At 46.2% G+C, this 13,362-nt stretch overlaps 2 protein-coding genes across 2 annotated transcripts in view; one reads left to right on the forward strand and one right to left on the reverse strand.

The window, feature by feature from the left end:
* Positions 1 to 7,921, reverse strand: part of LOC126524720 (monocarboxylate transporter 11-like) — a 115,517-nt gene extending 107,596 nt beyond the window's left edge. The window contains exon 1 of the mRNA XM_072287413.1: positions 7,673 to 7,921. The gene's annotated coding sequence lies outside the window, so the exon portion shown is untranslated. The remainder of the gene's footprint in view (positions 1 to 7,672) is intronic.
* LOC126524719 (uncharacterized) overlaps positions 7,728 to 13,362 on the forward strand; it is a 451,239-nt gene continuing 445,604 nt past the window's right edge. The window contains exon 1 of the mRNA XM_055067253.2: positions 7,728 to 7,818. The gene's annotated coding sequence lies outside the window, so the exon portion shown is untranslated. The remainder of the gene's footprint in view (positions 7,819 to 13,362) is intronic.

A 13,362-nucleotide genomic window follows, 5' to 3' on the forward strand; every position in this document is an offset into this window, starting at 1 on the left:
AAGGCTGGGACGTTCATGCTAAGGCCAAGCTTGTTTACAGGGAACTTGAGCTTCTTTTTTTTTTTGCTGAAGAAAATCGACGGCATTCAAGGAAACAGTGGTCTACTGTTTCCGGTGCCGCACATTGTATAAACAAAGAACACGCTGCCAAACCAGCGTTGTGTGTATAAAAATTTTCGTATTAGGATGCGGCATAGTATTTTTGTTTGTGTAACCTCTAATTTGTGTCTAGGGCAGAATTTACGACTGCAAGGGTATAGTAGGCGGTGGTAGTCAGAATGCGAGGACAGGTGAGCTTTATATAAACGGTGCATCGTTCTTAAGGCTCTAAGCATTGCGGCAGTAAAACAGGCAGCAGGGGGAACGACACGAATTAATGGCCACCAAGGGAAGCTTTTGCTAATGAGTCGGCACACTCACCCAAAAGCAAACCTTTGCGCCGAGGCACCCAGATTAAAAAAAGGCAAACGCAAATGAGACGGAGCAAAGATAATTAATGCTTGCAAAGTTGTTTAATCCTTACACGTTGTATGCGATGAACAAAGGGAGAATGAGTCCGTGATAAATAGCGACTGATGAATGAGAGTTCAATTTGCGCAGTGCGAATACTAGAGCTAAGAATTCTGCTAGATAGATATAAGTAAAAACAGGAAGTCTAATAGAATATGACCAACCTAGCAAATGCGAAAAGATTAGCACACTTGCCTTTTCATTGCTATGTGAGGTATGTGTAGTTATTATAGCGTTGGTCTGACTACGCATATAGTGACCATCCAACGAGTCACTGAGAAATCGTGAAGATAAAAATTTCGCACTATTTGGGTAGATGTTATAAAGAAAAGTCATCATTTCACCAGAATTATGGAGCATCGTTTGCGACAGCAATTTAGCAGACAACCCCACAAAGGAAGGATGACACTTTTATTGGCTCTATCAACTTGTAAACATTCAATTGGTAACTAAATTAACAAGCGTTGTGTCAGCGCGCACAGCAAACATGAACACATTGCACTAGGTGACCGCGGGCACTCGCTGTCGTAATGCTGGCGTGAGGAAAGTGCGGCAGCAGCGGAAGAAGTGACCTTCACACTGTCTATCGCTTGAAGAAAACGTGAGCACCGAGAGCGCTCAGCACGCACAAAGCTAGGAGGCATCGAAGCAACTATACTCTGCCCCAAACGCACTTTGATACGGCCGCGCCACCAGCTGCCACGTACGCGGTTGCAGCCGGAGTAGAACGACCCCCTCCTCCCCTTGTGCATGCCCTCCTCCCAGAGCCTTGACACGTTGGGTGTCTCACGCGCGGCAGACGACGGCACGCTTCCTCCCCGCTCTCCTCCCTTGCGCGCGGGCGAGATTAAGCCGCGCTCACCGGCTCCCCTCGCTCGCTTTCACTCGCACGTATAGCGTAGGGCCCTTGGCGCTGGTGTTATCGCCCTCGAATTTTATGCAGAACATCACGACCACGGCAAACAATGCGCCTGCACTCCGCGCAAAAATGGCTATCGCAATAAAATAGTTTCTAGACTGTCGTAGAATGAGCTGGAGTTATTTCATACAGTTTAGCATTCAAGGACTCTAGTACTGCCTGCGCAAAAATCACCGATGGCGTATGAAGAACGGAGCCAGTGGACATTGAAAAATAAAGTGGGCTGACAAATAAACACTGCCTGATGTCTTCCAAAATTGGATTCTTGCGGTGGCAGAAAGGTTTCGACTGTTAGCAGCAGAGGCCTATTCATTATCGAAGGCACTCACGCCTCAGATATATCACAGCGGTCGCTATGACTTCGGGGAGGCCTAGGCAAAAGCGAAGTGTATCTTGTTCTTAATAGAACAAGGGGACGAATCTTGTAAGCGGTACTTCCAGAGAGCAGAACACACCCAGCAGGAATAGACGCAAAGACAGGGAGGTAGCCAGTTCTAAGACCCCCTGGCTACCCTGTAGAACACGCGCAAGTTCTAATCTTGGCGTGACATACATGCTGTATATTATTAGCAGCGCGTCTCTTCGCATGCCTGAGCGATTATTGCTGAGCCATCGTAATATTCCAAGAGCACGGGCCCCTTTTGTAGCAACATGCTTTCCTTACAGTGATTTCTTTTTTTTCTTTAGCGTTATCAACACCGTTGCTGACGCAAGCAACATAGAAGTGACCTGTCGAAGATTATTAAATCAGCTATAAAAGCACTGAGGACAACACAGGGGAAAGACAGCACAGGCGTTCCAAAGTACCCGTCGTGGTGGCTATGGCGTTCCACTGCTGAACATAAGGTCTAAGGTTCGATTCCCGGCTGTGTTTGCCGCGTTTTCATGGGGGCGGAACGCAAGAAAAACGCTCGTCTACCATGAAATATGTGCACGTTAAACAACACCAGGTTGTCGAAATTAAGCGGGCACACTGCACTGGCGGTCTCCCGGAGCCCCAATGTTGCTTTCAGACGTGAGATCACCCATAAACAACGAGCGTTTTACATTAGCAAGCACCGTTGTACTTATTGTCATTACACACACTTATTTATTTGAGCCACTTAGTTTCGGACACCAGCGCACCATAATAGATATCCTCTCACAAGGGCGTTCTCAGCCAAGAATTCTTAGTCACCTTAAAAAGCTATCTGCCAAGGAAGTCAGTTTACCGGGATAAAAAAGGCAGTTCCTAGATTCTACAAAACTTACGATTTTAAACTGTGACTTTCCTTATTGCTCATTCTGTGGTGCCGTACACATAAATACAAGATGTATCTCGTAAAATTGCGCTGCCATTGTACAGAACCAAATGGTTTTTGTACACAGGTCGGGAATGTCACAGAGCCCTCCAAATTCGAATACAATTCCGTAGTGGTCAATTTGCTTTATTACCTATCCCTCGATTTGCATGCCGTAGCAAAAAAATGGCTGTGGCTTAGCTAAGGTTAAGCCCAGGATGCGAAGCATACTAGCCTTTATTTTAGTTGTTGAACCACTGTTTAGCCTGGTGAACTGCTGTTGCTTGGCTATATTTCGTTCGGCTAGACGAAGAAACAACTCATGCAAGCGAGCGCACGAGCTGAGACCCGGCTATGTAGCTACGCGGCCGCAAGTGAGCGCACGAGTTGAGCCTCCGCTTGTGCAGCTGTTATGACGTCATATGGTAGCTACGCGGCCGCGCGCGGCGCAGCAAGGAAGAGCGTGGTTGTGCGGCTAGTATGCTTCGCATAAAAAGTGTTTCGAATTTCGGTATTCCTGTAGATGCATGAAATATTATCTCCTCCTCTGCCTATACATTAGGCTGTAGCTGCAGGAAGCTATGCATGACCTCTTTGAGACACGTATACCTGGTTCTCGATGTGATAACCATATTCCTAAAAAAATGACGCTGCGATATTGAGGCATCATATAGCGTCACAACTGAATAGAAAAATAAAGGATGCAGGTGATGATGATGATTGATGAACTTTTGCCATAGCTCGCATCCACTAATGGGTATAGGCCCATTATGGCATAACTGGTGTAAATTCTTATTTCAAACGATAAACGCAAATTAAAAAAACAAAAATAAAAAGGAGATGTTGCAACAACTAGGGCGCTATAACGTAAAACTATTCCAAACTTTTCTATTCCAATTCTGCAATCAGCACGCCGCAATTGGTGAATAAACTTTTTTGGACCACCCCCATTTCGACTGTCTGTCACGCGACGTCACGAAAATCGCGATAGCTCCCCATATGATATAACGTGTACATAAGGATTACGCATGATTTGACCGAACAAAAGAAAAACAGTTATTCCTGATTCGATGCCTCTTCGCCATTAGCCCTCGGCTATTGGTCAAAAGTTTTCGGGCTGCGCCCACTTCACCTGCCTCTCACGCGACGTCACAAAACCGCAAAAACACAGCTCGTCAAAGTGACGTGTACGAGATAAAGATGCATTAATATACCGAACAAAACTGAATTTTCTTTTGAATCGCGACGTGCTGCCCCGTTCCGAAAGGAATAAAATATGGCTGCCGCCGATCGCTCAGGCACTGGCTACTCGCACCTGTCGGAGAGCATGGGTTTATTTGCGTATAATAAAGCTTTTTGCGTGGCCGTGTAAACTTTTTTAGCACTTTCGGCACGTTTACAACCTCTTTCTGCCAACTCTTCTTTGTAGAGGATCCGTTTTACCGTCATTCTTAAGCTTGCGTTGCATGCCGCCGCGATTGTCGACGAGCCACCGCAAGCTAAGTAAGGGAAAGCCGACCAATCGCAGAAGCCTGCACCACCCTCTTCATCCGGTTATCTACTTTCAGTGAAGTGGTTCGGCCCTATCGAATCCCTCTCTACTTGAGCGTGCTCCTCGCCTCTTGTGAGCCAATTAGATAAGACAAGCCGCTCAGTGTAGGCAATGTTATTCGTTTTTCAAGCAAACAAAGTTACCTCCTATCAATGAGGAGAGCGTTTGATTGGTCTGTTCAGACAACCCTGTGGGTGACCGCCCGATACGTGCGTCGGCGGTTATGTAAATTTGACGTCAGGAGATTGGAATAAAAACATATTGGAATAGTTTTATGTTATGGGGCCCCTATACTAGCTTGCGAGCGAGCAGTCAGACTAACTGAAAGGTGAATGTCAAAAGAGGCTACAATTAAGAAAAAATTAATGTAAATAAAGAATTTCGAGACACAAACTTAGGTCAAATAATTCAGCTTTGATATCTAGAATAAAGATACAATAATTAGCAGGGCAATTGCTTTCATCCAGATAAATAATCAGATACTGCGGAGCAAGATTCTCGCTGACTACAACTTAGTGACGAGGTCCAGAGATCATAACACTGGTATACTCAACCCTAATCCAACTTTACAGAGTGGAGCTTCGAGTAATATCTTCCTCTGGTGCGAATATCGTCTCCACGGTAAAAAGTAGTAGTCCACTGATTGTCCACAATTGTGGCGTAGAGAACACGTCGTTAGACCAGTTCTATATCAGTTACGGGATGCGACAGCGTAGTCTCCTGTGGGTAACTTCCAATTGCCGAGAAGGACAATACTGTTTATCCCAGGAAAAGCCCTGAGGCTGAAAGTCTGGATGGTATAAGCGATACTTTGCTCAAATAATTTCGCAAATGAAATTTTTTGCATCTTGATGCAGTGACGTAAGCTGTATCCGGTAAAACAGAAGCCAAATGTCCACTTCAAGACTTTCTGGCTAATCATTCTGACATATCGTTTAAGTATAAAGCCCGTTTACAAGGAATCCATAGCATATAATTTTTTCGCAATTGTAGGGACTAAATTTGGAAACATACTTGAGATAGCTGTGTTTGTTGCCCTGGAAAGCGATACACATGCCAATAGAGAATCTGTAACTACAAGAGCTAACGAATGATTAGCGGGAAGATTGCGCACCGCTAGAACGTTAGGTAATAATTCTGGTATCAAAACAGGCTTGTAAACGGGAAGGCGAGTAGAAATGGACCAACAAAGAGAGTGAGAAAAAATGCCTTCGCCTCACCTTCTCTTCAGACAGTGAAGCATCAGTGGCTATTATATTACTTATTTTCTGGCGAGAAAGGTTATCTAGTAATTAGTCATTTATTTATTGCTAGGGCATTAGTTTAGCATTTGAGGGGGAAATATCCTCAAATTCTATGTGTATCGCGGATTGACCTGTTGGTTGAACACGTTGAATTTGCACATTCAGTGGTTTTAGCAGTGTCTGTACAAGTGATTCTTAAAAAATGAACTTGGTTTATTATTGAAAACATACAATGTGTTTCTTAAAGAGAATCGTAAATTGTTAGGTACGTTTGGACTGTAAGGATCCTGAATCTACTTTCTAAACAGGGCATTCGCGCATCCATGTACAGGATGTTTTTTGCAACAAACTTAGGGGGTTCAAGGCACAATCACGGAGATTCCCTTTTTAATAAAATCAGAGGCCGCATTTTAAAAGCTGCGTTGCCGGAAAACAAGACGCATCCAAATTCTATGATGGGTCGGACATACCTTTTGTATGTCCTAAATAATGTATGTCTTCGCTGCCAATATCGTCGGTTACTGATCTTACGCAACCAACCCATAGCACTACGTGCCTTAGACGCGACTTTTTCAGTGTGGTTTCTTCAGTTTAGTGCCCCACCATGCGTGATTCCGATGTATTTAGGAAAATTCACCTGGGGAAGAACTATTGGAGATAAAAGAGTAAAATGTGAACAATGACTAGTCTTTCCATCTTCTTTCTCGAATTTACTGTTTGTCTTTTCTCTCATTTTACTTCAATTTCGGCTTTGAAAACCATTGCCCAACGTTGAAATGTAATAGCCTAAGAAGAAGCATCTGCCATTCGAATTCAATTTAATGCCTCCGAAACTTGCTGTCCTTTTGTTAGCCAAACGTTTTTTCTCCAAAAAATAGAAACGCAGGCCCACTGAAATTTGTCACTTGCAAATTGTTGTATTATTTCCAGAATGCAATAAATTCCCTTCTCGGCTGTTCCAATCTTGCACCATGCTCTGATTATGAGACTGGTTGCAGCACAATAGAGCCAAAGGCCCCATGTCGCTAAAAGTACGTGTCAGTCACGGCGTGGGCGAAGTTTCCCGTGAGCGAAAAATACCGTATATATATATATATATATATATATATATATATATATATATATATATATATATATATATATATATATATATATATATATATATATATATCGACATGTGCGCCACGCCTTGCTATAGGACACGCGGTGTACGCGGGTTATATTGCCACACCATTCTATCACAAGTTTTGCTTATACCTTATGTCATATTTGTGATCAAGTTATTCCTCGGAAGTTCAAGAATGACAGGCCACCAACAAATGTCATGAAAGAAAACACCGACAAGGTACGCCTTTTATGATAATGATTCTCAGATATTATTATTAAAAGTGCGAAACAATATCAGAAACCTGAAATTGGGCTAATATTTGTTTTTCTCCACGCTGTGCACTACCTCAGGAATCGGCCCGCGCAACCTGCGCAAGAGGGCGCGTGCCTGTCAGAAAGCTTGCGCGTGCATAGCGGACGCCGGCAGAGTTTCGCAGTCGGTATTACGGGTACGTAAGCTGCAGTTACCGGAATGTGTGCGAAGCAGTCAGATATGTTTGAATGCTATGGTGTTCCACTCTTAAAGGCGAAGCGTAAGCGTCCACGAAATGTTTAGTTCATTGAGATCTAAGTATCCGATAGCTTTTGCATATCGCCGACATTGAAATGACAGCTGCCTCAACCAGCATCAAAGACGCGTTCTCGAGTTTGGACAAGGTTGTGTTGGGTTGGGAGTCTTTGCATAGGGACCCACCCTGCACCGCTCCATTCCCGTCATTTTTATCCCTCTCGACAATAAATGTTTATTCCTTTCCTCGAGCGTGGCAGTACAACAGCAAAATTCAGGAAAAACGGCACAATAATTAGCTTTCTCCCACTTTCACTTCCAAGTGGTTGGGGCTGTTCAGCGGAATAGTTGTGGCGCGTACTTAGAAGGGGGGCGGGGCGATCGTGATTCGGATGGTTAAAGAAACGGATATTGACACGCGAGTGAGTGAGTGAAATCCCGGTAGTGGGTAAGCGTCACGCTACACGGAATGAGCGAGCAAACAAACCAACGAGCCTAGCACGTCGAAGAGGAAGAGGTGGCCCCGGCTCGTGCAGGAGTCTCGCGACGTACCGTGTTGGCGGCGGAGGCGGCAGCAGCAGCAGCGGCGTTCCAAGGTCCGGGCCGAGAGCTCTGCAAGGCCGACCCCCGGTGGCGTAGGACCCCCGGCCTGCTGAGTAACTGCGGGGGACAGCGGCGCGCCGCCAGGCACTGCAAAGGTAAGCGGCGTGTCTCCTTTCGCGCTCTTCCGAAGCGCCGTCAGCCTGAGCTGATCCGCCGCCGAGGCGTCACATCGCGACGTGGCGCGAGGCGATAGGGCCCGGTTTGTTCAGTGGCCGGCTTCTGTGTGACGTCGCCTCCACAGCAGCGCTTTGGTTTTAGCGCAGCGAGATTAGGCACGGAGGGAAGCTCGGTGCGGAACGCAGTTTCCGAGCAAAACTAGTAGTGGTATACTGAAAAGATTTTGTGACACAAAACAACACACACCATGTGTGCGTTGTTTCTTGGCGCAAAATCTTTTCAGTATGCAAGATCATCAACTAGCCCAGCAGTTAACTCTACTAGTAGTGGTAACTCAGACGCTGCGACAGTTCGGCTCGCACGGGAATGATGGTTAGTATGCCGATTTTCTCTGATCCTGGGCCTTGTGGCTTCCGATGTTCACGTGGATTTTACTTCTTAGCATTGACATTTACTGGCTAATTCAAGTGCAACTTTTCCACACGCAGAGGATAGTGCGATGGTGAACACATCCATAATAGCTGTGAATGGTTGCATTAGTAACGCTGTATTTTATTGAAATAAAGAATTTTGAATGCCAGAAATTGTTCGAAGCTTGAAAGTTGAAGAAAAAGCACAAACCTCAACTACGAAGCTATGTACTGATCATCATACACGTGCTAGCTGAACCGCTATTGCAAACTGCCAGGACAAGAGTAAAGCCAGCATAGATTATATCGTATGGACTTCATAGCTTAGATCATATTGCGAGACCATGCCTTATTTGTGACTTGCCTACATGTTTTTTTTTTTCTCTTTAGTGACGCCACATTTATGCAAGTATCTTGAGTATACGTTAGAACAATAGTTATCCATGCGCACAAAGAAGGCAAAGTCTTAGTAAATTAAATAAATTTATACCCTATGTGACTAGGCCATCCGCAGTAGCAGGATAATTGCTTTAAATGCCAGTTGTTTCTATAAAGGATGCCAACAATCTTAGTGTATGGCAATATTTTCTTGTGTATAATTTTTACGTTCTAAGTTTCATCATTCCGCCCTTTGCAGGTAAACAGATTTAGTTGTCTATAGCTCATGGCAGCGCGCTTAACAACGCTGGCGTGAAGCGGACAGTTCCTGCACTGTAGTGAAACGTCACCCTATAGTTGAGCAACGCTTTCACAACGTGACCGCATAACTGTACACAATACCTGAGCATGTGACAGACAATACTTTGTGATGATCATAGGGCGCTATAACGTAAAACTATTCCAAACTTTTCTATTCCATTTCTGCAATGAGCCCTCCGCCATTGGTGAAAAAGTTTTGGACCACCCGCACTTCACCTGGCTGTCACGCGACGTCACGAAAACCGTGATAGCTCCCCATTTGATATCAAGTGTACACACTGATTATGCATTATTTGACCGAACAAAAGAAAAATAGTTGTTTCTAATTTCGACGCCATTTCAGCATTAGCCCTCGGTTAATTGTCAAAAGTTTTCGGGTGACACCCACTTCACCTGCCTGTCACGCGACGTCGCAAAACCTCAAAAAGTCACAGCGTCAGAATGGCGTGTACGCGTTAAAGATGCAATAATATGCCGAACGAAATTGAATTTTCTTCTGAATAGGTGCAGGCTGCCCCGTTCCAAAAGGAACAGAAGATGGCTGCCGCCGATCGCTCAGGCACTGGCTAGTCGCACCTGCCGGAGAGCATCGGTTTTTTAGCGTATAATAAAACATTTTTGCGTGGCCGTTTAACGTTTTTGAGAACTTTGGGCACGTTTAGGACCTCGTTCTGCCAACTCTTCTTTGCTGAAAATCCGTTTTAGCGTCATTCTTAAGCTTCCGTTGCATGCCGCCGCGATTTTCGACCAGCCAACGCAAGCTAAGCAAAAGAAAGCGAACCAATCGCAGACGTCGGCACCACGCTCTTTATGCTGTTATCGATTTTCAGTGCAGTGGCTCAGCCCCATTAAATTCCTCTCCACTTGAGTTTACTCCTCGCCTCTTCTCAGCCAATTAGATAAGAGAACCAGCTCAGTGTAGGCAATGTAATTCGTTTTTCAGGCAAACAAAGGTGACCTCCTATGAACGAGGAGATCGTTTGATTGGTCTGTTTAGAAAACCCTGCTGGTGATCGCACGATGCTTGCGTCGGTGGTTGCACAAATGTGACGTCAGGAGATTGGAATAAAAACATATTGGAGTAGTTTTACGTTATAGGGCCCATGATGTTGACAACAACAATGTCTGCTGCAAGATATTCACGGAGACAGCCAAACCACGAATCTCTGTTTCCGGAATGTGGTGATAGTTACGTGGCTCTGTTCTATTACAATTGAGAACATTTCGGTACAACGTATTGTTTATAAATTTCAAACTACCGCTACAGGTTTATGCAATTGAAGTGCTAACTGGCTCGGGGGCACTTAGCTAAATGGTGCCGCGGAAATATTGTTGCGCCTGCACATAAACTGTCAAACTACGTTGACTCTGACGGGGGGAGAGACACTGCAGTAGGAGACCTTCGCGTGCTGTGTTTGCTTGGCGCGCATATCTTGGCGTGCTTGTAGCCGCTTCTCTTCCTAGCCCTTCCACGTCCGCAAAGGTTATCGCTATGTGCTCTTGTTACTTAGTTCTGCTGTTGGCACGATGTAAAGCTGCGGTTTCTAGAATAGAGGAAGCATACTTCGTGGTTCAGAGAAAGAACGGCAGATGATAGTTTATATGTAGGCTTTAAAACGCCGAGAGGGATAGCATTTTCAAGATCACCGCGTGTACACGAACTGAAGCACACATATTTCTCTACGAACAAAATTCAAAATTGTGCGAAGCTAAATGAAATCAGTAAAGAAACATACACAAGAAAGTAAATGGGGTTTTCGTCGATAAAGTGAACATTCTTTTCAAATATGGCGTCAAAGCAAAGCAGAACGTAAATGCAGATGACCATCCACTCCCCACTTATCTGAAGTTAATCTGCCAGAGTTTAATTCAGGCGCTCCATGTTGAGTCAGCACTCGAGCTTCGGCGTTTTATTTTTCTGTTTGCACGGTTGGCGTCTTCTAAATTAACGTCAGAAACAACGAAACCGCGAATCTAATTGTTTCCGGCAGGTTGCGATATACTCGCGGACAACATTCTGTGGTTATGAAGGGAGAGTTACGGGGGGTGGCTACTGCACATGTGTTACCGCGCCAAGTTGTACGGCATCGTTTGACAGTGTTTTGGTTGCTCGGAAGAGGCACTGAATCTATGCAGTTTCCACGTGCGATGGTTTCACGTTTCCCCAAACGCGGAACGGGAAGGCCTCAAAATAAGTAAACCTTTAGACTCCGTCGCGTGTTTTGTCTTGTTTAACTGTTGCTAAAGAGGCGTTTTTGTTTTCTCTTCCCCAGCCTAAACTAATGTTCACTAAAGCGCGGGAGTCTGTTCAGAGGCACTCTCACTTGTGCGCGCTTCGCCTCTGTAGATTTTCCTTCATAGCCACAAAAAGTTGTCAGCATGTGCAGTAAAGTGGGAAAAATTTCGGCTGCTGGTAGATGGAAACTGAAGCGAAGAGGTGGAGAACGCGGCAGGCAAAGGCTCGTGCCAGTGCCATCGTGCACAGCTGATGAACGTCACTATGCCTTCAACGTCGTTTTGGGGACCGTGAAACCTTGGAGAAGACTGGCGTCCTACACCGACGATGGATCGACTGCGACGCAGTAGAGGCATACTTCGAGCCACTGCTACAAGGCTCATCTCGTCCGCCACGGAAGCGCTACAAGCCGAGTATCCTTCGCCGTCCAACCTGCATGTTATTTGATGATCTGGAGGAGAAGGGCTCTGCACTTGCTACGTTCAACGGCGGTGACGGGTATGAGGCGGAAGTCGCCGTAGCTCTCGAGTACCGCGACAAAATCCACAACACCATGATCCCGCTGCTCTTGCTTTTGAATTCTGCTGCAAGGGCCGGAGACAGCGCGACCCGGAGCCTAGTGAGCGAACCCATCACCCAAGGTGTCTCCAGTCAAGCAAGTTTCCGAGCACCGATACAACAAATTGCCCTACCAAGGCTGCAGGTACCCGTTTACTCGGGTAACATTCGCTAGTAGCAGGGCTTCTGGGGAAATTTCGAGGTCACCACCCATACCAACCGCGAGTTGTCCGACATTGAGAAGTTTTCGTGTTTAAGATCGTACTTAACCGAAATAGCGAATCGTTGCTGTGCACTTGGCGGATGCCAGCTACGCGGTAGGGGTGAACATGCTCCGAGAGAGTTTCGGTCTTCCTACCACGCTCATTGATGACTACATTGCCAATTTGCTTACCATCGCGTCCGTTGCTAGTTTACCTCAAATATCATAGCTCCGAGAACTGTGCGAAAAAATGCACTTTCGTACAAGCTACCTTGACAGCCTCGCAGTTCCAAGCGTGAGAATACGTGGTCAGACTTCATAGTGTCCTTATGCGATCACTCCTCGAAGATATCGCCATTATCTACGGTCGACACACGGAGGCTGAGGTCGACGGCGGCGCTACTCCGAGGACGCGGCAAGAGGATGTGCGAAACGTTGTGAAGTCCCTGCAGCTGCAAGTCGAGACCAGAAAACAGTCAGGCCTCCCGTTCACAGCACCTACCGAGAACCCACCCCGCGTACCGTCAGCGTTAGGGCTGGCCGTAGGACTGGCATCAAGCGACCATCCCTGCTGCGTACTTTGCAATCAATGTGACAACGCCACAAAGAGCCACGCCACTCAAATTGTATCAAAACTCGGGGAGTAGCAAGAGACGCCGGCCTCCTACCACCGGAACAACAATGTCGACAACAGTTAGCATCATTCGAGCCTGTGCTCGAAATTTATATCCAGCCTGACCATCCGCCTCGATAATACGCGACACCTGAGCGAGTCGCCAACGCGGTCCACCAAGATGGACCACTCGTTCGGAGTTACGGAGACCAACCACAGGTCCACGATGAACGTGACCATCGTTGGAAAGAGCGTTTTCACTAAGCAAGACAAGTAGACTCAACGAAGATCGCCGAGGGACGAGTGACTGTGACGGAGTCCAGCCTTGGAAAAGAGCGAGGTCACCTGAGTCGCGTCATATACACGGGTCACAGTCGACGAGGGTGCCCAAGAGACCAGGGGCCCTATACCGTAAAACTATTCTAATATATTTTTGTTCCAATCTCCAGACGTCAAATTTGCCGAACCGCCGATGAAAGGATCAGGCGGTCACCCGCCGGGTTGTCTGAACAGACCACTCAAACCCTTTCCTCGGTCATGGGTCACTTTTGTTTGTTTTAAAAAAAAACGAATAAAATTGCCTATACTGGGTGCCTTGTCTTGTCTAATTGGCTGAGAAGAGACGAGGAGCAAACTCAAGTGGAGAGGAATTTCGTGGGGCTGAGCCACTGCACTGAAAATCGATAACCGGATAAAGAGCGTGGTCCCGGCGTCTGCGATTGGTCCGCTTTCTTTTGCTTACCTTGCGTTGGCTGGTCGAAAATCGTGGCGGCATGCAACGGAAGCTTAAGAATGACGCTCAAA

Source organism: Dermacentor andersoni, chromosome 3 (genome assembly GCF_023375885.2).
Source record: "Dermacentor andersoni chromosome 3, qqDerAnde1_hic_scaffold, whole genome shotgun sequence".
In the NCBI taxonomy this organism is placed as follows: Eukaryota; Metazoa; Arthropoda; class Arachnida; order Ixodida; family Ixodidae; genus Dermacentor; species Dermacentor andersoni.